The sequence below is a fragment of the Trichosurus vulpecula genome, chromosome 2, assembly GCF_011100635.1.
Source record: "Trichosurus vulpecula isolate mTriVul1 chromosome 2, mTriVul1.pri, whole genome shotgun sequence".
Lineage (NCBI taxonomy): Eukaryota > Metazoa > Chordata > Mammalia > Diprotodontia > Phalangeridae > Trichosurus > Trichosurus vulpecula.
In genome coordinates, this window is record NC_050574.1 from 382,186,312 (window position 1) to 382,211,463 (window position 25,152).

Genomic DNA, 25,152 nt, shown 5'->3' on the forward strand with positions numbered 1-25,152 from the left:
CTTAGTCAGGCAATAAAGATGGAAAATTACCTATGTCCAGAATTAATAGGAAGAAAAGAGCATGTTAGACTGCATTTGGAAAATCTTTCAATACTCTCAAAGATCTCAAGTTGTTCCCTAATTATAAAAGCACATCTTTTTAATGAAATTCTTCTGGTACTGTTATATAACTGTAATTAAGGTACATCATAATCTCTAAGAAATTAAAATTATAGGTTATTCAAAGGACAGTGGAAAGATGCACAATAGACTTAAGCAAGTTGAAGGATACTACCAATAATGAATTGTGTGCAAGATATGATCTACGAAGTCCATAATTGGAGAAAGAGGTGACCCAGTAATATAGCTGAAATGAGGGGGATAACAGGTGAATAGCCCAAGTGCTTTAATAGTAGCCAGAGAATGTCCAAAAATAACTACAGGAAGGCCTCTACCACAATGGATAGATTGTACAGTTTATGTGAAGGCAAGGACAAGAATCAAATAAAAATAGAATGCAGGGGTGGGTTACTACCTATACCAATGAATTTACACAGATGAGATTTTGAGAAGTACTTCCTAAACAAATCTATTTTTTCTGCTTTATACAGGGTTAAATTTTAGTCTAGCTCTCATCCTAATTATAAGGAATTAATAGGACCTAAAATGTTCTGGATATGTAAAAATGACACATGAGAAGACAGAAATAGGCCTTACTTGCACAGACTTTCATTGTAGATATGTCTGACATACTCTGCTATATATTAAAGGGATAGTTGTGTGCTTAAAAAAAAAAGCATAGATTCTTGAATCACAGAATCTAAAGTTGGAAGGGTCTTCGGAGGTCATATAGTTCAACCTACACGTGAACAGGAATCTCCTATACATAATGAAGTAGTCACCTGGGCTCTCTTCATCAAATAGTTGAAGAACATCTATAAGAAGTACTATTTTATGTTTTAATTTAAGGGAAAAATTCCTAAATCTATCTCTCTGAAACTTTCAACCATTAATCCAGAGTCTGCAAAGCCAGAACAAAACTAATCTGTCTGTATATTCAATACTTAAAAACAATTATACTCTATCCCCCCACTCTCCCCCACCCCACATCTCCCGTGCCTTTTCCAGACCAAACAGCCTCAGTCCCTTCAACCTATCATCAATGGGCAAGGTGGCCACTCTCCCCAACATTTGAGTCACACTCTCTCAGCCCTGTTATTCTCTCTAGCTTTTCTAAGTCCTTCCTAAAATGTGTCATGAAACAAACATCACTCAAGATGTAGTCTCCTATGTTGCATAATACACATCATTTCTTAAAGAAGTCTACCTCTGAATGAACGTTTTTGGCTTCTATGTGATAACACTAGCTTATATTAAGGTAATATGCTATAACAATTTTTTTTCACAAAAATTGCTGTGTAGACATGCCTTCCCACACCCATTATACTTGTACAGGTGATTTTTTAAGCTCTAAAGCAGGATTTTAAATTTATCTCCAATAAATTGATTATTTTAAAAAATATTTTATTAGGAACTTTATATACATCAAGCATGAAGATTTAAGTATAAAAAGGCCAAAACAAGGTTAATTTAAACTGTGCATCTGCCACATTCAACTTATTATTTTTTAAGTAATATTAACTTTGACACAGCAATACCAATAATGCCCTTTGTTGTCTTCCTTCTGCTACAATCTGCATATTTTTAAGTATTTAGTTGACACTCTTTTCTTAGATATATATTATTTATTTTATTTTTAGTTTACAACACTCAGTTGTACGAGTTTTTGAGTTCCAAATTTTCTCCTTCCTCTTTCCCCCTCCCCCTCCCAAGACAGCATGTGATCTGATATAGGTTCTACATATACCTTCACATTAAACTTATTTTCCCAATAATCAAGTTGTAAAGAAGAATTATAACCAATGAAATGAATCATGAGAAAGATAAAACAAAACCAAAATAACATAAAATAAAATTTAAAAAAGAGGGAGCACTGACACTCTTTTTTTAATCATTATCATTACTATCCTCAATGAATTTTTTTATTGGGCCCAATGTATCATTCAATTGAATATTTATTTACTGTGTTCCATGGGGATGCAAAGATGAAAATGAAACAGTAACTGCCCTAATGGAACTTCCATTCTATTGAAAGAATTTAATATGCACGTAGATAAGTAAATACAAAAATATAGATAATGTAATTTTAAGGGGTAGAAAACCACTAACTGAGAAGGGGGGCAGAGCCAAGAAAGCCTCATGAAAACAGCATCTTACCTGAGCTCTCTCACAAGTTCTGTCAGATTCCCCTAAAAAAAGTGAATCTGAGCAGATTTGAGAGAATTAGAAGCTGCTAGCAGGCTGAGTGGGGCAAATTTCCAAGCCAGGAGAGTCCCAAAGGTCAACAGGACGAATCTGTAGGCTGGGAGAGTGCTTGGGGAGCAGAGCTGCACCAGGTAGCACGAAAGCGGAAGCAGCTGTGGAAACCAACCTGCAAGACAGGCTAGGAGAAAGGTGGGTGCCCAAAACTGGTGGAGATCCCCAGGCCTCCCAATAAAGGACGAAAGTCTGTCAAAGCTATGAGAGGCAGCAGCCCAACGCCTCTGGCCGTGAGACGCCAACTCCTGAGGCTTGCAGCCCAAAGGATTGAAAAGCGCCTTCTTGAACTTCCGGGAGACATAGTGGCCAGGTAAATGGCTCTAATCCCTCCCCCCAACCAAAAGAATTCCTTGGCAAAAATGCTGGAATAGAGGAGACAGAAGTGGGGCTTCAGTGGCCCAGCAGTGGGAGTTTCTGAGTCCCAGAGGGGCAGAGCCAGCAGCGGTCAACACCAGGAGCCCAGAGGTACCATTGCACCCCCAGGGGAAGTGGCAGACACCAGCGCAGACAACAAACAGCTGAGACCATTGCTGAAGAGCAACAGTGCTGGAGAGCAGCCCCAGGGTAAAAAGAGAATTCAGGCAACAAGACCCCTCTCCCACACCTCAGGAAACTGAAGGCTATAATACACAAAGCCAGTAAATAGACTCACAATCCCCAGAACAAGAAACCTGGGACAGAGATCCCTGCGCCCGAAAAGCAGAAATTCACTGTAAAGCCAGGAAAAAGCTAACCAACATGAAGAAGAACACGAAAAAACTGAGGACAATTGATTCATTTTACGGAGACAGGGATGATCAAAACACCAATTTGGAAGAGGATAACATTGACACTTTACCCACATCTGATACCTCAAAAGGGAATGTGAACTGGTCTCAAGCCCAAAAAGCATTACTGGAAGAGCTAAAGGAGGATTTTAAAAACGAAATTAGGGAGGTAAAAGAAAAAATGGAAAAAATGAAAAAAAAAAAACTGATGATATCGAGTCTTTAAGAAATAAGATCAGCAAAATGGCTATGGAGATTCAGAATCTAAACAGAGAAAATGACACCCTAAAAGGTAAAATCAACCAATTGGAAAAGGAGACTCAAAAGCAAAATGAAGACAGCAACTCATTAAAAATTAGAATTGAGCAAGTGGAAATTAATGACTCTATGAGGCATCAAGAAGTAGTAAAGCAAAATGTAAAGAATGAAAAAACAGAAGAAAATATGAAATATCTGACTGGAAAAACAAATGACCTAGAAAACAGATCCAGGAAAAACAATCTAAGAATTATTGGTCTACCGAAAATTCACGATGAAAAAAAGAGCCTTGACAGTATCTTCGAGGAAATTATCAAAGATAACTGCCCAGAGATCCCAGAACCAGAGGGTAAAATAGTCATCAAAAGAATCCACCGATCATCTCCTGAAAGAGACTGCAAATTGAAAACTCCAAGAAATATTATAGCCAAGTTTCAGAATTACAAAGTCAAGGAGAAAATACTACAAGCAGCCAAAAAGAAACAATTCAAATATAGTGGAACTATAGTCAGGATCATGCAGGATCTCTCAGCTTCCACATCAAATGATAGGTGAAATTGGAATATGATATTCCGAAGGGCAAAGGAGCTAGGACTACAACCAAGGATCAACTACCCAGCAAGACTGAGCATAATTTTTCAGGCAAGGAGATGGACATTCAACGAAATAAGAGAATTCCAGACCTTCCTGATGAAAAGGCCAGAACTCAATGGAAAATTCGATCTTCAAACATAAAACTCAAGAGAGACATAAAAAGGTAAATGGGGGAAAAACCCCCACAAAACTTATTGATCAATAAGGGCAAATTATTTACATCTTTACACAGGATTGTATCATCTTATGTATATTATATACATATGTGTGTATATATATGTCAATCTTGAGAATAGTACAGTTATTATGATAATTGAAAGGGATACACATAGACTGTGGATGTCTGCATAAAATAACTGATATAAGGATAAAAACCGTAATTAAGAGATGTAAAGGAAGGGCTCTGGGAGAAAAGGTAAGGAGGTAGTAGAAAAGGGTAAATTACGTCAAATGAAGAGGCACAAAAACACATAATAGTAGAGGAAAAGAAGGGAGGGAGAAGAGCAGTATTTCAGCTTTACTCTCATCGGGTTTGGTTCAAGAAGTGGATAACATACCCTGATAAGTACAGAAATCTAACTTGTCCTACAAGCAGTAGGAAGTGAAAGGGGGAAAAAAAGGGAGGGGGGTGGTCAGAAGGCAGGGAAGAAGTAGCAAGTGGAAAATGGTAAGATAAGAGAGGGGAACCAAGAGGGAGGGTAAACTGAGGAAGGAGGTGGTCAAAAGCAAAACTTTGTTAGGAGGGGAAGGAGAAAGGGAGAAATAAAAGCATAAACAGGTGAAATATAATGGAGAAAAAGACACAGATAGTAATCATAACTGTGAATGTGAATGGGATGAACTCTCCCATAAAACGAAAGCAGATAGCAGAAGGGATTAAAAACCATAATCCTACAATATGCTGTTCACAAGAAACACATTTGAAACGGGGGATACACACAGGGTAAAGGTAAAAGGCTGGAGTAAAATACATGGTGCTTCAGCTAAAGTAAAAATAGCAGGGGTGGCAATCCTAATCTCAGACAAAGCAAAAGTGAAGATAGATCTAAATTAAATGAGATAAGGGAGGACACTACATCCTGCTAAAAGGCACCATAAATAATAAAGCAGTATCATTGTTTAACATATATGCACCAAGTGGTATGGCATGCAAATTCCTAGAGGAGAGGTTAAGGGAGTTAAAGGAAGAAACAGACTGCAAAACTATAATAATGGGAGACCTCAAACTCCCTCTTTCTGAACTAGAAAAATCTAATCTCAAAATGAACAAGAAAGAAGTTAAGGAGATAAACAGAATTTTAGAAAAGGCAGATGTGATAGACCTTTGGAGAAAACTGAATGGAGATAAAAAGGAATATACTTTTTTCTCAGCAGTACATGGCACATACTCAAAAACTGACCCATGTACTAGGGCATAAAAAATTCACAATCCAGTGCAGAAAGGCAGAAATAGTCAATGCATCCTTGTCAGATCACAATGCAATAAAAACTATTTGTCATAAAGAACCACGGAAAAATAAACTAAAAATTAACTGGAAACTAAATAATCTAAATCTAAAGAATGAGTGGGCCAAAGAACAAATCATAGCAACAATTAATAACTTCATTCAAGAGAATGACAATAATGAGATAACATACCAAAACTTATGGGATGCAGCAAAAGCAGTTCTTAGGAGAAGTTTTATATCTCTAAATGCTTACATGAATAAAATAGAGAAAAAGGAGATCAGTGAATAGGACATGCAACTGAAGAAGCTAGAAAAAGAACAAACTGAAAATCCCCAACTAAATACCAAATTAGAAATACTGAGCTCTTCCATGGCCTGGGACCAGTTCCTGTTTTTCTTGGAGGTTTCTGTTGTAGGCTCTTTGACTTTATTAATTTCTTCTGTCTGTATATTTTGGTCTTCTTTGTCAGCAAAGAAAGAATGCAAAGTCTGAGACTGAATCTTGGTGCGTTTTCTCTGCCTGGCCATATTCCCAGCCAACTAACTTGACCCTTGAGTTTTTCAGTGGGGTACGACTGCTTGTAGATTACAGAGTTCTATGTTCCACGTTTGGGGGGGAGGTGCCAGCTCTGCCACACCAGCACTGCTCCTTCCCCAACCTCCAACCCAAACTGGGCTTAGATCTTTGGCAGGCTGTGCACCCCTGCTCTGATCCGCCACTTAATTCCTCCCACCAGGTGGGCCTGGAGCCGGAAGTAACAACAGCTGTAGCTGCCCCACCTCCGCTGCCCCCGGGGCTGGAAGCTGGACACTGAACCGCGAACTCCTTCCACTCCCGCAGCTTTTCCCACTAACCTTCTCCACAGTCTTTGGTGTTTGTGGGTTGAGAAGTCTCGTAACTGCCGCAGCTCACTGAATCAGGGCGCTAGGGCCCCCTCCGCCCGGTTTCTGGTCTGGATGGTCAACGCTGCTCAGGCTGGGCTCTGCTCCACTCCGTTCCCAGCTCCCAGCTCCCAGCTCCCAGCTCCGTGTGGGATAGACCTCACCCAGAGACCATCCAGGCTGTCCTGGGCTGAAGCCCTGCTTCCCTCTGCTGTTTTGTGGGTTCTGCCGTTCTAGAATTGGTTCAGAGCCATTTTTTATAAGTTTTTGGAGGGTCTCGGTAAGGAGCTCACATTATTCCCTGCTTACCAGCCGCCATCTTGGCTCCGCCCCCCCAAATTAGAAATACTGAAAATCAAAGGAGAGATTGATAAAATTGAAATCAAGAAAACTATTGAATTAATAAATAAAACCAAGAGCTGGTTTTATGGAAAAAAAAAACCCAATAAAATTGATAAACCTTTAGTCAATTTGATTAAAAAAAAGAAAATCAAATTAGCAGTATCAAAAATGGAAAGGGTGAATTCACCTCCAACGAAGAGGAAATCAATACAATAATTAGGAATTATTTTGCCCAATTGTATACTCATAAATTTGACAACTTTAGGGATATGGATGAATATCTACAAAAATATAAACTGCCCAGGTTAACAGAAGAGGAAGTAAAATTCCTAAATAACCCCATCTCAGAAAAAGAAATTGAGTAAGCCATTAATGAAATCCCTAGGAAAAAATCTCCAGGGTCAGATGGTTTTGCATGTGAATTCTATCAAACATTTAAAGAACAATTAATTCCTATACATTATAGACTATTTGGGAAAATAAGTGAAGAAGGAGTCCTACTAAATTCTTTTTATGACACAAATATGGTACTAATACCTAAGCCAGAGAAGAAAATTACAGACCAATTTCCCTAATGAATATTGAAAAATTGCAAAAATTTTAAATAAAATATTAGCAAAAAGATTGCAGCAACTTATCATGAGAATAATACACTATGACCAGGTGGGATTTATTCCAGGAATGCAAGGCTGGTTCAATATTAGGAAAACTATCAGTATAATTGATCATATCAACAACAAAACTAGCAGAAACCATATGATCATCTCAATAGATTCAGAAAAAGCCTTCGACAAAATATAACACCCATTCCTATTAAAAACACTAGAAAGCATAGGAATAAATGGAGCCTTCCTTAAAATTATAAATAGCATCTATCTAAAACCATCAACAAGCATTATTTGTAGTGGGGATAAGCTAGATGCATTTCCAATAAGATCAGGGGTGAAACAAGGATGTCCACTGTCACCCCTACTATTCAATTTGGTATTAGAAATGTTAGTTTTGACAATAAGAGAAAAAAACAAATTGAAGGAATTAGAATAGGCAAAGAAGAAACTAAATGATCACTTTTTGCAGATGATATGATGATTTACTTAGAGAATCCTAGAGAATCAAGTAAAAAACTACTTGAAACAATAAACAACTTTAGCAAAGTTGCAGGATATAAAATAAACCCACACAAATCCTCAGCATTTCTATACATTACTAACAAAGCCCAACAGCAAGAGATAGAAAGAGAAATTCCATTCAAAGTTACTGTAGACACTATAAAATATTTGGGAGTCTATCTGCCAAGACAAACTCAGGACCTATACGAACATAATTATGAAACACTTTTCATGCAAATAAAGTCATCTAAATAAATGGAAAAAAAAAAGTTGCTCATAGTTAGGCTGAGCTAATATAATAAAAATGACAATTTTACCTAAATTAATTTATCTACTCAGTGCCATACCAATTGAACTACCAAAAATTATTTTATAGAGCTCGATAAAATAATAACAAAAATCATCTGGAAGAACAAGAGGTCTAGAATATCTAGGGAATTAATGAAAAGAAATGCTAGGGAAGGTGGCCTAGCCATACCAGATATTAAACTGTACTACAAAGCAGCAGTCATCAAAACTACCTAGTACTGGCTAAGAAACAGAGTCCTGGATCAGTGGAATAGGATAGGTACACAAGACACAGTGGTCAACGACTACAGCAATCTACTCTTTGATAAACCCAAAGAATCCAGCTTCTGGGCTAAGAATTCACTATTTCACAAAAACTGCTGGGAAAATTGGAAAATGGTAGGGCAGAAACTGGGCACAGACCATTATCTTACATAGTATACCAAAATAAAGTCAAAATGGGTTCATGATTTAGGAATAAAGTCTGATACTATAAGCAATTTGGGAGAGCAAGGAATATTACCTATCAGATTTATGGAAAAGCAAAGAATTCGTGACACAAGAGATAGAGAACATTACAAAATGCAAAATGGATAATTTTGATTATGTTAAACTGAAAAGTTTTTGTATAAAAAAAGCCAATGCAGCAAAGATTAGGAGGGAAGCAGAAAATTGGGAGGAAATCTTTACAACTAGTGTCTCTGATAAAGACCTCATCTCTAAAATATACAGGGAACTGAGCCAAATTTATAGGAATACAAGTCATTCCCCAATTGAGAAATGGTCAAAGGATATGAACAAGCCGTTTTCAGAGGAAGAAATTAAAGCTATCTATAGGCGTACGAAAAAATGCCCTAAATCACTACTGATTAGAGAAATGCAAATCAAAACAACTCTTAGGTACCACATCTCTCCTGTCAGATTAGCTAAAGTGACAAAACAGGAAAATGATAAATGCTGCAGAGGATGTGGGAAAATTGGAACATTGTCATATTGCTGGTGGAGTTGGGAACTGATCCAGCCGTTCTGGAGAACAATTTGGAACTATGCCCAAAAGGCTATAAAAATGTTCATACCCTTTGATCCAGCAATACCACTTCTAGGGTTGTATCCCCAAAAAGATCACACAAGTGGGAAAAGGACCCATATGTACAAAAATATTTATAGCAGCTCTTTTTGTAGTAGCAAAGAATTGGAAATCAAAGGGATGCCCATCAATTCAGGAATGGCCGGACATGTTGTGGTATATGAAGGTAATGGAATACTACTGTGCTATAAGAATTGGGGATGATACGGACTTCATAATAACCTGGGAAAACCTACATGATATAATGCTGAGCAAGGGGAGCTGAACCAGGAGATTATAATACACAACTACAGATATATGGATTCTGTGATGACTCACCCTGATAGACTTTGCTCTTCTCAGCAATACAAGGTTCAAAGACAACTCCAAAGGACTCATGATGGAGAGAGCTATCTACATCCAGAGAAAGAAGTATGGAGTCTGAATGCAGATTGAGGCATACTTCATGCTCGCCTTTTTTTTCTTTTGTTTTTGTCTCTTTGTTTTGGTTTTGTTTTTTCTTTCTCATGATTCATTCCATTGGTCATAATTCTTATTTACAACTTGACTATTGTGTAAATAAGTTCAATGTGAAGTTATATGGAGAAAATATATCAGATTCCATGCCATCTCGGGGGGACAAGAAAATCTGAAACTTAAAGTTATGTGGAATTGAGTGTTGTAAACTAAAAATAAAAAATCTTAATTATAAAAAAATTTTAAAATACACTGAGAATACTTAAAATAAAAAAGAAAATCTAACTGAAAAGCTGGAGGGAGCAACTGGGAATGAGGAAATGTTTTGTCTAAGAGTTGGCACCCTTTTTTTTTTTTAAAGGAAATTAGCAATTCTACATGGTAGAGGTAAGGAAGGACACCACAATTCTAACGTTAAAGAAAGGAGTTCAGAGGCATTTCTATTTTTTTAAATTAAATTTTAAAAAATTTTTGACTACATTTTAAGTTACAAATTGTCTCCTTCCCTCCCTTCCCAGTCCAAAGAAGAGAAGGCTACCATTTGGCACATTTATGAATATATGCAAAAATATACTATGTATATAATATTTATACTTTCCCCCTCTAGCAGTGAATAGTATTTTCCTCCATAGGTTCTTTGTACTTGATATGAACACTTATAGTACTCAAAATAACTTGGTTGTTCACAATTATTCTTTGAACAACACTGCCATTATCATATACAACATTTCCTTGGTTCTGCTCATTTCACTTTTCATTGTTTTATGCAAATCTTTCCATGATTTTCTAAAATTTAACCAGCTCATCATTTCTTACAGCACAGTAATATTCCATCACAATCATATACCACAACTTATTCAGCTATTCCCCAACTGATGGGCATGTTGGCAATTTATAGTTCTTTGCCACCACAAAGAGAGCTGCTATAAATATTTTAGAACATACAGGTTATCTTCCTTTTAATCTGATCATCTTAGGAAACAAACCTAATAGTGGTCTTGCTGAGTAATAGGATATACACAGTACTACAATGATTTGGACATAATTTGAGTTTCCATAATTCCATATCAAAATGGTTGGATCAGTTCACAGTTCCACCAATATGTCCCAATTTTTCCACATCCCCTTCAACATTTGTCCACCTTTAATCTTCTATCATTTCTTCTGTCATTTTAACCATTTTGATAGGTATAAGATGATACCTCAAATTTGAGTTTCTCTAATCAATAACAATTTAGAACACTTTTATATGACTATATACAGTTTTGATTTCATTGGAAAAACTGTCTGTTCATGGCCTTTGACCATTTATCAATTTAAGAATAGCTTATTTTCTCATACATTTGACAAAGCTCTCTGTGCATTTGAGATATGAGACCTTTATCTGAGAAACTGTCTACATAACTTCCCCCCCAAACCCCAATTTTCTGCTTTTCTTCTAATCTAGGCCAAGACTGATTTGTGGAAAATGTTTTTAATGTAATCAAAATTATCCATTTTACATCTCAAAATGCCTTCCATCTCCTGTTTATTCTTAAATTCTCCCGTTGATAAGTCTGATACATAATGTGTCCATTTGTTCCTATGATATCTCCCTTTAGAGCTAAGCCATGTATCCATTTTGACCTTATCTTAGTAAATGGTATAAGATATTGGTCTATACCTAGTTTTTGCCAGACTGCTTTCCAGTTTTCCCAACAATCTTTACTAAACAGCATATTCTTATCCCCAAAGCTAAAATCTTTACATTTGTCAAGCTACTATGTATTGTATGTCTACTCAGTAACACTAATCCATCCACCTTTCTATTTCTTAGCCATTACCAGATAGTATTGATAATTATTGTCTTATGATAACATCTGGTACTGCTAAACTGCCTTCTTCATGTTTTTTTTTCATGAATTCTTTTGATATTCTTGACCTTTTGTTCTTCCAAATAAATTTTATTATTTTTTCTAACTCAATAAAATAATTTTTTGGTAATTTAATTGGGATGGCATTGAATATATAGAGTAGGTAGAACTATCATTTTTATTTTATTGGTTCTGTCACAATTAATATTTCTTCAATTATTTAAATATGATTTTATTTGTATAAAAAGTTTTTTGGATTTGTTGTGGCAGATATGCTCCCAGGAAGTTTTTAATGTATATAGTTATTTTAAATGGGGATCTCTTACTATCTCTTCCTGCAGAGTTTTTTTTTTAATTAGATTTTTTATTTTTAGTTTACAACACTTAGTTTTACGTGTTCTTGATTTTCAAATTTTCTTCCCTTCCCTCCCCTTTCCCCTGCCCCCCAAGATGGCATGCAATCTGATATAGATTCTACATAGACCTTTGCATTAAATGTATTTACACAATAGCCAGGTTGCAAAGAATTATGACCAATGGAATGAATCATGAGAAAGAAGAAATAAAACCAAAAAAAAAAAGAGGAAAAAAAAAGAGCAAATAGTTTGCCTCAATCTGCATTCAGACTCCACAGTTCTTTCTCTAGATGTAGCTCACTTTTTCCATCATGAGTCCTTTGGAGCTGTCTTTGAGCCTTGTATTGCTGAGGAGAGCCAAGTCTATCAAAATTAGTCATCACAGAAACATATTTTTGTGGTTGTGCATCCTGCAGGGTTTTCTTGATGATACATAGAAATGCCGATGATTTATGTGACTTTATTTATATTTGGCCACTTCGCTAAAATTATTGTTTCAACTAACTTTTTAGCTGAATCTCTAGGATTTTCCAAACATATCATACCATCTGCAAAGAGTTTCATTACCTCACCGTCCATTCTGATTGCTTCAAATTCTTTTTCTTTTCTTATTGCTCTTTCTGGCATATCTAACACAATATTGAATAATTCTAGTGATAATGGGCATCCTTGTTTCACTCCTGATTTTATTAGGATGGCTTCTGGCTTATCCCCATTACAAATAATGCTTGCTAATGGTTTTAGGTAGATGCTTCTTATCATTTTAAGGAAAAATCCATTTCTACCTATGCTTTCAAGTGTTTTAAAATAGAAATGAGTGTCAAAAGCTTTCTGTATCTATTGGTATAATCATGATTTCTGTTACTTTTTTTATTGATATAATCAACAAGTTTCTTCTATGTTGACTTCATCCCCACATTCCTGGCATAAATTCCACTTGGTCACCATGTATAATCGTTGTGATAAATTGTTGTAGTCTCCTGGCTGGTATTTTATTTAGAATTATTGCATCCACATTCATTAATGTAATTGATCTATAATTTTCTTTCTCTGTTTTTAACTCTTCCTGATTTAGGTATTATATCAGCGCCATATTCCTTTCATAAAAGGAGTTTGGTAAGCCCCCTTCTTTACCTATTATTCAAAATAATTTAATATTGGAATTAGTCGATCTTTAAATGTCTGGTGGAATTCACTTGTAAATCCATCTGGTCCCCATGCTTTGGTTTTTTTCCCCCTTAGGAAGCTCATTTAAGGCCTGTTCAATTTCTTTTTCTAAAATACGTTTATTTAAAAATTCTATTTCCTCTTCTGTTAATCTAGGCAATTTATATTTTTGTAAACATTCTTTCATTTCACTTAAATTGTTAAATCTATTGGCATATAATTGGATAAAATAACTCCTAATTGTTCTGATTTCATCTTCACTAGTGATATATTCACTTTTTATTTTTGATACTAGTAATTTGGTTTTCTTCTCTTTTATTTTGATCATATAACCAATAGTTTATCTATTTTGTTATTTTTCTTTCATAAAAGCAACTTCTAGTTTTACTATTTCAATGATTTTCTTACATTCAATTTTACTGATCTCACCTTTAATTTTTAGGCTTTCCAATTTGGTGTTTAAGGATTTTTAATTTGCTCTTTTTCTCGTTTTTTTTAATTGCATATCCAATTCACTGATCTGCTATTTCTCTATTTTAATGTAAGCATTTAGAAATAAATTTTCATCTGATTACTACTTTTGCTGCATCCCATATGTTTTGATGTTGTTTCATTATCATCATTCTCTTTAATAAAGTTATTTGTTTCCACAATTTGTTCTTTAACCCACTCATTCTTTAACATTAGGTTATTTAGCTTCCAATTAATTTTTAATATGTTTCCATGGTCCCTTTTTAAATATAATTTTTATTGCAGTATGAGCTGAAAAGGATGCACTGAATATTTCTGCTTTTCTGCATTTAATTATATACTTTTTTATGCCCTAATATATAGTTGATTTTTGTAAAGATACCAGGTCCCACTGAGAAAAAGGTATATTCCTTTCTATTCCCATTCAAATCTTTCCAGATATCTATTATATGTAGCTTATCTAAGATTCTTTTCATCTCCTTCCCTTTTTCCTTGTTTATTTTTTTAAATTAGATTTATCTAGTTCTGAGGGGAAGACTGAAGCCCCCAGTATTATAGTTTTGCTGTCTTGTTTCCATCTGTTTCTTTTTTCTTTTCTTTTCTTTCATTTACCTGTTCCTTTAAAATTTTGGACACTATAAAATTTGGTGCATAGGTTTACAATTGATATTACTTCATTATCTATTTTTTCATAATGTAGTCTCCCTCATCTCTCTTAATTAAATCTACTTTACCTTTTACCTACCTCTGGTTTTTTTTTGCATCAGCATAATAAATTCTATTTCAGACCTTTATTTTTACCATGTATCTCTCAGTTTTAAATGTACATATTGTCAGTTTCTGTTTTTTAAGTGATTCTGTTCATCTCATTCACATTCGAATTTATAATTACTAGTTGTAAATTTCCCTCCACCCTGCTTAGCCTTCTTGTCCCTTTTTACCCTATTCATTCTCAACATCTAGTTGACTTCTAACCACTGCTTCCCTAATCCACACCTCTTCCTTATCCTCTCCCCTTCCCCTATTTTTTATATACACATCCTTCTGAGTCCCTTCCTTGTCTTCTCCCCTTTCTTTTAAGACTTCCCCTCCCTTATCTTCTCCCTTTACCCTCCTATTCCTTAATTTACACTTCTGTTTCTTGATCTGTAAACCCTTCTAAAAGTCTCTTCTTTATTCTATCTCCTAACCCTCCTATATCTCTGCAAGTTAAGGCTTTTATACCCTTCTAGATGTATGTTATTCCCTCTTTAACCCGGTTCTGATGAGAATAAGGTTCCAGCACAGCCAGGTGTACACCCCTCCTGCCTCTACTGTAACAGTTCTTCCATCCACACCTCATTTGTATGAAATAATTCCTTCATTTTACATCTCCTTGCCCAATTTTATTTTTTAGGCTCATCCCATAATAATCAACTCATCCCCAAGCCTCATACCTATGCCACGCTTTTTCAAACTACCCAAGGAATGGTAATGTCCTGAATAGTTACAGATAACTTAGGAAGTAAAGATTTTGACTTTAAGTCCTTTATAATTGGTCGTTAATGTTTACCTTCTTATGTTTCTCCTCAGTCTAATAGGTCAAATTTCCATCCAGTTCTGATCTTTTCTTCACGAATACCTGAAAGTCCTTTATTCATTAAATATCGATATCTTTTTTCCCCTATTCATGATAATACACAGCTTTGCTGGGTTATTCTTGGTGCAAACCCAGCTCCTTTGCTCTTCGGAATATATTGTTCCATGTCTTTTGGTGTTTTAATGTAGAATCTGTAGCTCCACAGTATTTAAATCATTGTTGTTGTTTTAGTTGCTTGTAGTATTTTCTCCTTGACTAGGGAACTTCAAAACTTAGCTAAGATATTTCTGTGAGTTTTTATCTTGGGATCTTTTTCAGGTGGTGATCAGTATTTTTTTCTATTTCCGTTTTACCCACTCATTCGAAAATTTCAGGGTACTTTTTCTTGATCTCTTGAAGCATACTGTCTAGATTTTTTTTTTTAATCACAACTTTAAGGTCTTTCCTCATTCTGTCCTCTACATAAGTTCTTTTTCTAATGAGATGCTTCACACTGTCTTCTATCTTTTCATTCTTTTGATTTTATTATTTCTTGTTGTCTTATGAAGTCATCAACTTTCCCTTTCCAATTCTAATTTCTGAGTTATTTTTTTCCATAAGTTTTTGGATTTCTTTTTCCAACTGACTTTCTTTTCATAATTTTCTTGATGTGTGTGGGGGGGGGGGGGGGGGCAACTGGGATTAAGTGAGTTGTCCAGCTAGTAAATGTCAAGCATCTGAGGCTGGATTTGGACTTAGGTCCTCCTGATTCTGAGGCTGGTGCTCTATCCATTGTACCACCTAACTGCCCCAATTTTCTTGTATTATTTTTTTCTCTAATATTTCCTCAGCTTCTCTTATTTGATTTTTAAAGCCCTTTTTAAAGCTCTTCCAGAAACACTCTTTTTGGGCTTCTGACCATTTTGCTTTTTCCTCTGAGATATAAGTAGCTGTTCTTATTTTAAGTAATATTTTATCCCCCCATTTACGAGCAAAAATAATTTCTAACTTTTTTTTAAGTTTTGAGTTCCAAATTCTATCCCTCCCTTCTTTCACTTCCCCCTCCTGAGATGGTAAATAATCTGATATGCTATACATGTGTAATCATGTAAAACATTTCCATATATTAATCAATTTGTACAGGAGGGCACATGCACGCACACACACGCACACACACACACAGAGTGAAAACAATGCTTCAGTCTATTCATACAACATTGGTTCTTTCTCTGAAGGTGGATAGCACTTGTCATCAGGAGTCCTTTGGGAGTGTCTTGGATCACTGTATTGCTGAAAATAGAAAAGTCATACACAGTTCTTCATTGTTCTGCTTACTTCACTTTGCATCAGTTCATAAGTTTCCTCAGGTTTCTGAAATCTTCCCGCCTGTTATTTCTTATAACACAATAATATTCCATTACAATCATATACCACAACTTGTCCAGCCATTCCTCAATTGACAGGCATCCCCTCAATTTCCAATTCTAAGCTACCACAAAAAGAGTTCCTACAAATATTTTTGTACAAATGGGTCCTTTCCCTCCCTCCCTTTTTTTTTTTTTTTTTGGATCTCTCTGGGATTCTAATAGCAAGTAAGGTGGGACTTTTTGCTGTTGACCTTTAATGATTCTGGCCTTTGTTTGAATGGGGCAGATAAAGTGGGATGTTTTTGTATTTCCCAGCACTGAGACAATTGGGAGTCATTGATTTGTATCTAATATGATATTGAGGGTGGGGAATTTTTCCACACTCAGCCTGGGTGAGGTCGGGCCCTCGAGGCCCTGAACAGGATATATAAGCTGCAGTTCACCCCTCTACCCTGGAAGCAAAACCAAAGACTCCACTCTCCTGCAAGGGCCCACAGCCAGGAGGGTCCCTGCCCTCTGCAAGTGCACTCATTTGGCATGTGCTCTCTCCTCCTTGCCCAGAGCCTGTGACCATATCTGGTTACCTTGGCTTGGCATCCAGAGGCAGTAGATGGCCCTCCAATCTTCCTTTGATCAGCTCTCCAATCCCCCTACTCTCAGGGTGGCTAAAGTTCCCAAAGCTGAGGCTGTCTCCAGGACTTATTCTTTGTTGATTCAACAGCAAATGCCCAGAGGTATATGCACTTCAATTAGGCTAAGAACCACCTAGAGAAGGTTGGGTCTTTCCTAATGTCCTCCAAGTTTTCTTAGGAGAACAGCTGCTTTACTCCATCTTTTAATTATTTGTGCCACTAAAAGTTCACTTTGAGGTGTTATTTTATATTGTTTGTGGGGGAATTTAGAGGAGTTAGGTAATTTCCTACTTTATTTCACCATTTTCCCAGACTCTTCCATCCTGCAGAGGTACCTCTAACACAAGAGATAGGGGAAAAAGAAAGAAATGCTCAAATGTCCAAATTGTGAATGTTTGTTAAAGTTGACAAGCATTTCCGAATACCATTTGATTTAACCCAGAAGAATTAAACAAAATACAGATATTAATTTATTATAAATATGAACCTACAGAAGTCAAAATATGCATCACAATCTTTATTAATGGAACTGCAATATCTCAATAATGCTGAAGTTTATTTCAAACATTACATTTAGAATACGGACCTTTTAGGCAAAATACATAACAGGAAAATTACCTTTCTTCTGAAAGGCTGTCTAAATACTATATTAGGACATACTTTCTCAGCCTGCATGTATTACCATCTTTTGACAGTCTGTATTAACAACCTCACAGATTCAGGAATTCTAAGAATCACAGTGGTCAAAGCCTTTATTCAATGTCTCTTCATAATATACTTGGCATTCAGCCAGAATGAAAAGGCTTGACTCTGTACGGTATTGGAATTAATTGTTCTTCAAATTTTTGGTAGAATTCACTTGTGAATCCAACTGGTTCTGGGTATTTTTTTTAAGGGAACTCATACATGGTTTGTTCAATTTCTTTTTCTAAGACAGGGTTATTTAAGTATTCTACCTCTTCTGTTAATCTGAACAATTTATATTTTTATAAATATTCATCCATTTCACTCAGACTGTTAGATTTATTGGCATATAATTTGGCAAAATAGCTCCTAATAATTGCTTTAATTTCCTCCTCATTGGTGGTGAAGTTAGCCTTTTCATTTTTGATAATGGAAATTTGGTTTTCTTTTCTTTTTTTTAAATGAAATTAACTAATGGTTTATCTACTTTATTAGCTTTTCCATAAAACAAGCCCCTAGTTTTACTCATTAGCTCAATGACTTTTTTTCATTTTTATTAATCTCTCCTTTGATTTTTAGAATTTTCAATTTAGTGTTTAATTGTCTTGTCTCTGTATATACTGCTGCGATATTTCCTCAAAGTTTTCCAGGTCAATTTCATGAAGTATTTAGAATGAAACTACAGTTTGAATATTTCCATCCTTATTGTTGCACTGGGCATACTAACTGGGCAGAATCACCTAGTTCTCATTAAAACTTTATTGCTCGAAGGTATTGGTAACTGCCAAAATTTTAAACACTCGAATTATTCTAACCCACCCAATTCTCTTAAAAGTCGAGCCAAAACAAGGTCTGCTAAATTCCAACCACCTAAAGAGTTGCCCCTTTCAACTGCCAAGGCTTCAAATTCATTAAAGAAAAAAAAATTAAAGAATGAAAGAAATCATTAACTGTTTTCCTTAAGTTCTATGGCTGCTCTTTTAAACTGACCAACAGTTTAAATAATTACCCATGAATTCAATTACCTGTACAGCTAAGAAATTAAGTCTATCCTCATTAGCCAAACCTTAGTTCTCTCTAAGTATCCTCAAAATCTGCAGAAAAGGACTTCTTTCGTTTCTTTTGTTCTTCCTTGCACCTCTTGGGGTGAATTCTCATGCTGAAATGATGTAATCATCTAGTTTGCATCACTAAGGGTTCCGCTGTTTGACTTATGCCATTAAAGCTTGCCTACTCTTTCTAAGAATATCTAGAACTGAGGTGTCAAACACGCAGCACCCGCTAAGTGCAGTCAGAATAAAATTAAAATGTAATTGGGGTGAGCACGGAAAGGATAAACATCTATATAGAGCCTACTATGTGCCAGGCTAAGCACTATATAATTATTTCTTTTGATCTTGCTGTTATCATAGTTATCATCCCCTTTTTACAGCTGAGGAAAACACACAAATGGAAGCTACATAACTTGCTTGGGGTCACGCATTTAAGTGTCTGAGGCCACATTTGAATTGAGGTCTTCCTAACTCTAAGCCCAGCATTTCATCCAATGATCCACCTAGCTACCTAATTGGAAAATACTTAACAGATTTAAAAATAGTAAAACACAGATAAAATTTTTAAATGGATTAGTGGCTCTCCTTTATTTTTTAATCTGATAGCACTGCTTTAGAATACACTCTTCCAGAACTTAGGGTACATCTGTCTCTTTCACAACTTGTAAGATTAAATTCTAGGGTTCTCAATGTTGTGTCTGAAAATGGGGTAAAAAATTAGAGGCTGAAGTCACAAATGTCTTCATTCAAACATAAAAGATAGAATGCTCTGTGTACAGATCAGATTAAAATTTTATCCACAAAGGTGCCAAAATATTACAAGGCTCACCCCTGAAACAGAAAGACACAAAGTTAAAATAAGGGGCAGGAGCAAGATCTATTATGCTTCAACTGAAGAAAAAAGGCAAGGGTAGCAATCACGAACTCAAAGCAGAAACAAAAACCAGACTGCTCTAAAAGGTACCATAGACAACGAAATAATATCAAAAAATTTTACAAGGTTCTCTGATAAAGGACTCTTCTCAAATATATAGGAAACTGAGGCAAATTTATAAAAAAAAAATCCATTTCCCCATTGATAAATGGTCAAAGAATATGAACAGGAAGTTTCCAGGAGGAGAAATCAAAATTTTTCTATAGCCATGGAAAAATGCTTTAAATGACTACTGATCAGAGAAATTCAAATTAAAACAACTCTGGGGTATCACCTCACACCTATCAGAAATTATAAATGCTGGAGGGGATGATGAACTGGTGGTGGAGTTGTGAACTGATCCAACCATTCTGGAAAGCAATTTGGAACTAGGCTTAAAGGGCAATCAAACTATGCATACTTTTTGATCTGGCAATGCTACTACTAGGTCTGAACCCCAAAGAGATCATAAAAAAGGGAAAGGACCCACATGTACAAAAATATTTACAGCAGCTCTTTTTATAGTGGCAAAGAATTGGAAATTGAGGGGATGCCCATCGGATGGAGAATGGCTGAATAAATTGTGGTATATGATTGTGATAGAACACTACTGTATTATAAGAAATGATGAGCAGGATGGTTTCAGAAAAACCTGGGAAGACGTATATGAACTTCTGCAAAGTGAAAAGAGCAGAACCAGAAGATCACTGTACACTAACAGCAATATTGTAACGATGATCAACTGTGAAAGACTTAACTAATCTGATCAATACAATGATCCAAGACAGTTCTAAAGGACTCGATGAAAAATGGTATCCATGAATTCTGAGTGCAAATCGAAGTATAATTTTCTCACTTTCTTTATTGTTTTTGCCTTTTATTTTCAATATGGCTAATATGGAAATACGTTTTACATGATTTCACCTGCATGAATGATAACACATTGCTTGCCTTCTCAATGGGTAGGGGAGGGAAAGAATTTGGATGGCATGCCAAAAAATAAATAATAAATGTGAAAAAAGGTAGAAGGTTTAACCATAATTATATTTTAAAATGCTGAACTTTATTTTACTTTGATGTTTTGGGGGGTTTTGTGGTTGTAATGCTCTCTTAATTATAGTGTTGGATTTTTTAATACCCATCCTTAATTAAAAAAAATACTTCTATGACTTTGTATTTTACTAATATGAAATCACTAATAGTGATTGCAACCAACATATATTTTCTCGTTTTGCACAATTCTTAACTATTTCTTTCCAGAGATTCTAGAGGATTCATCCAATATGCTGGTGGCTTTCCTCAAATTACCAATTCATGGATATTCGTAGAGTATTCAGGCTACTGCTATCCCTCAATCTTGCTACAGTATCAGCCCACTTCCTCTTCAAGTCACACAAACTCCTTACCACATAATGTTTTATATGCCATTTGTTTGGTACATATCATTGTTGATATGTTCCGGTCTATATTTACAATGTTGCCCTTTGGGCCATCTTCAATTGTGATTATTTATAGGCCACAATATTCCATGTTTCAGAGCCATACAGAATCATCAGAAAAAAATATTATTATTTAAAAGACAGACTTTTGAAGCAAGAAGCAGCTTGGAATCACTGAAAATGCTACTCGATTTCAAAAAATCAAGATAGCAATCTCTCCTATTCAATTATGGATCCAATACAAATGTAATGGAATTTTACCATGCCATGGAAATGATAAATGATAGATTCAGAGAAACCAGAGAACTTTTGTGTGAATTGATGCATAATGAAATGAACAGAACCAAGAAGACAATTTATTGGGCAATCACGGAAATAATTCTGAAAGAATTGTAGAAGATGACTAATGGACTAGAGGTTCATCATGAGACACACACTGTCAGACATGACCAATGTATTAAATTGTTTTTCTTGACTATACTTTTACACAGTACATATGTTTAAAAATGAATAAGAAAAAAATCAAAGATTAAAAATTTTTAAAGTACAAAGAGAACAAACATGGCAATTTTTTTGTTATTGTATTAAATTTGTCTTTCTTTAAAAACTGTATATAACAGAAGTTCATGGTCTCATTTACCATCTTTTTTTGTTCACTGTATGTTTAAATATTAATGTCTATTGATGATTAAGTTCGTAATAAAGAATAAAATTTAAGTTAAAGAAAATTTACAAACCCAGTTCATTGTACAGCTGCAGTCAATACCTGGACAAGATATATCTACTGATAGATTAATTCAATAGGTTACCTAGGCAATACATATTCTTCATCCACTTGATTTTTCCTGTGCTTTCCAAATAAATCAACAAATCTCTAACATCATTATTCACAATACTAATTTATATTCATAAAGATGGTCCTAAATCCCTAAGTCTGAAGTATTATCTGAAACAAAAAAAAATCATCTTCAATGGTGCTTTAGTGCTAAGCACATTTCACTAAGTCTTAAATTAGTAATCTCTATATCTATATTGTATATATATAAATATATGATCCTGGTATATTCAGTACAAGATCATAAAACTGAATAAAAGCTTTTAAATCAAAATAAAAACATGAGTTATTATTAGCTATAGGTATCACCTTCGTGGTGACAAAATTGTCTTTTTATAATTTTTATATTTATAGTTTATCACACAGTAATTTATTTTCTCACATGACATTTCAAACTTTAAGAGACTACTTTTAAAGAAATACTGACAACCTGAGGGGCGGAAAAGTATCTTTTGCATCCCTCAAGAAAATAACAAACTACTGGGAGAGGCTGAGTTCAGGAGTTTTGCATTGCAGTAGGGCTAAAGGAGACAGGGCGTCTGTATTAAGTTTGGAAAAAATATAGTGAACCTCTGGAAGCAAAGGCCCACTAGTTGCCTAAAGAGGACTGAGCCAGACCAAGTCAAAAACAAAACAAAGCAGGTTAAAATTTTCATGTCAATCAGTACTGGGATGAGGTCTATGAGGATGGCTACATTCCAACCTGGGTAGGAAGGAAGATAGGGAATGGAAAGAGGAAGAAAGAAAATAACACCTGAAGAAAATAACATCTTCCCATATGCCACTTACCACCTTCCCTAGCCACTGCCCAAGCTACTTAACCCTTCTCTCTTCCTTGTCCAAACAGCCTTTCTTTCATCTGCTCTTCTCCAGATAACAGTATTCTTGCTATTGCTCCAAATTATCTCCTTCACTTCAAATGCCACATAATTCTCATTTTAAATTTTTGGAGAGAAACAGCTAGTAATGCAGCAAAACTACGTAGGGCTGGGATTTAACAGTAATACACACTGTCTCTGAAAGTCAGATGGTACTAGGTATGCTAAGGAAATGGCCAGCGGCAGTACAGTGTGTAGTCTGTTCTTGAGTCAAAAAGTGAAAACTAAAGCTGTGACTTTAACACTAGCAATATGATTGTGAAGTAAGTCAATAGGGATGATATTCGTAATACCTACTCCACAGAGTCTGACTAACGAGAACATTCTGTAAAATTTTGGTAGGTATATAAATATGAATAGTTTTATTAGCCAGAATCGTCCAGCCAGATACAAACGGGGCATCTTTTCCTTTCTATCCGCTATCCCCCAAATATTCACCTTCCAAGCTATCCAATACACATTTACAGGACTGTTTCAGTCATTATATTCTTGACATGACACTTGCTCTTCCCTTAAATTTAAGTTTAATCTAAAAAAAACAGTTCTTTCACAGGGGTCCACTTCCAATCTACATTTTAACTACTCAGAAGGTGCCAGCTTTTGTAACTACTGTACCTTCTGAATTCAAACTAACTGAAGTGAAAAAATAATCACTGTAATAAGTATTTAGCTAGAGAGTCGAGTCGAAACTTCTGATTAGAGACCATTCACAGCTGACTAATGAGCAGGTCAAAATCTCAAGTTCCGGTGCTTCTTCAGTTCCTCAATCCTCATTTACTACAAAGTGCAGTTGTTCTTGAATTACTCTCTTTAAGGAATTCTTCTGTTCAAGATACAATAAAACCAACAGTAAGTATCTGAAACTTCAGCTTGATTTAATTAATTAGGAATATAGCAAGTCCATAATTTACAAATGACCCAGCTATACAAACAACCACCCTTACTCTACCCTAGACAATTCCCTTACCTTTTATCATCTAACCACTGGAAACATACTTGGGGCTTTTGGAAACTTCAGAAATAAAATGAGGAAGAAAGCTATAAAAAGAAAAGTGCTTTATTAGAACAGATGTCCATAGAGACATGCTTATACAGGATCTATGTAGTAGCTCTCTACAATCAATAATCTGAAATTTTTCATTTTTTTGTTTCATAATCTGAAAAATGCAAACATTTCTGAAAGGACTGAAGGACAATTAGTCATTTACCTCTTAGTATAAGGTAAATAATTGCTTTCTTAACACTAAACCAAGATCAACTGCATTTTGGAAGGAGAAGTTTTGATTTGAGGAGGGAGTTATGGGAGAAATAATTTTGGACTGCAGAAACACTTTGCAAATGTTCAGGCCTGAGTAGAGTGCAACACCGGTGGGGAGGGAATTAGAGATGCAATAATAATACTGAAAGCCACAGAAAAAGGTCTCTCAGAAGTAGATGGGGTGCACAGAAAAAAATACAAACATATACTCTATTTCAAGTTTGTCTGGGCTAACCAAGAATGGGGAACAAAGCACTCTTTCCTTCTCCTGTCATCTGCTCCCAGCATCCAAAACTCAAATTAATCTTACTGGTACTGCAATTCAGTTCCATTATGAGTTAAATAAACCTTTATAGCTTAGATTGGGAGCCTACCATTTACAGCATTGTTTTTAAAGCAAAAAGAACTCCAAGGTCTAAGAAACAAATTTAAGGGTAAACTTCTAGAACACAACCTATTTGGAAGTTGGGGACTATCTATATAGCTAATGCATTCATATAGGAAAAGAATTGTTTCTCCTATGACTGACAGCAGTATATTATCAATGGACCCTCAGATAATTTTTATCTCAATTACTAGTGACCCCAGATGAGACAAACTAGGTTCAACCAAGATCAAGTTGTCTACCCCAGTAACCGTTAAGCACACACAAAGTAAACTTTGCTTCAGGAGATTTATGTGCAGAAAAAAGAGATAGACTAGTAAAGTTGCAGTACTATCTAGAAAAATTGCAGAGGTAGTCCTTTATGTACTTATCTGAATGCTTGTCTGTCATTTGTAATTACTATATTGCCTTGGCTACCCTCACTGTCTAAATTTCTGAGTAGTCCTGGTCTGGTCTGATATATATTGCAAGAGAGGTCACCACAATCCCTATCACCAATGATATGAATCTGATGGTGCAGTTCTACCTTGAATAGTCACTTATCTTTATGAGATCCCTCAGGTTCTGGTAACTCTGGTCTGATTTTGATAATTCTGGGTTGAAACAACTGCCAGTAGATTCAGATTCAGAAGTTAAATTATTCCTACTCAAATCTACTCCTGATATAAGAACTCCAGTCTGATTAAACTCTGCTCAAAAAAAAAAAAAGCAGGGA

General features: G+C 35.4%; 1 protein-coding gene across 3 annotated transcripts in view; it reads right to left on the reverse strand.

Moving 5' to 3' along the window:
- ZBTB21 (zinc finger and BTB domain containing 21) overlaps nt 1-25,152 on the reverse strand; it is a 57,592-nt gene that overhangs the window by 11,306 nt on the left and 21,134 nt on the right. The window contains exon 4 of one of the 3 annotated variants that reach the window (XM_036745045.1): nt 23,762-23,832. The exons of 1 other annotated variant lie outside the window; for it this stretch is intronic. The gene's annotated coding sequence lies outside the window, so the exon portion shown is untranslated. Of the gene's footprint in view, nt 1-2,256; nt 2,286-23,761; nt 23,833-25,152 lie in introns of those variants that run through there. One more of the 3 variants, XM_036745047.1, reaches the window with a different exon arrangement.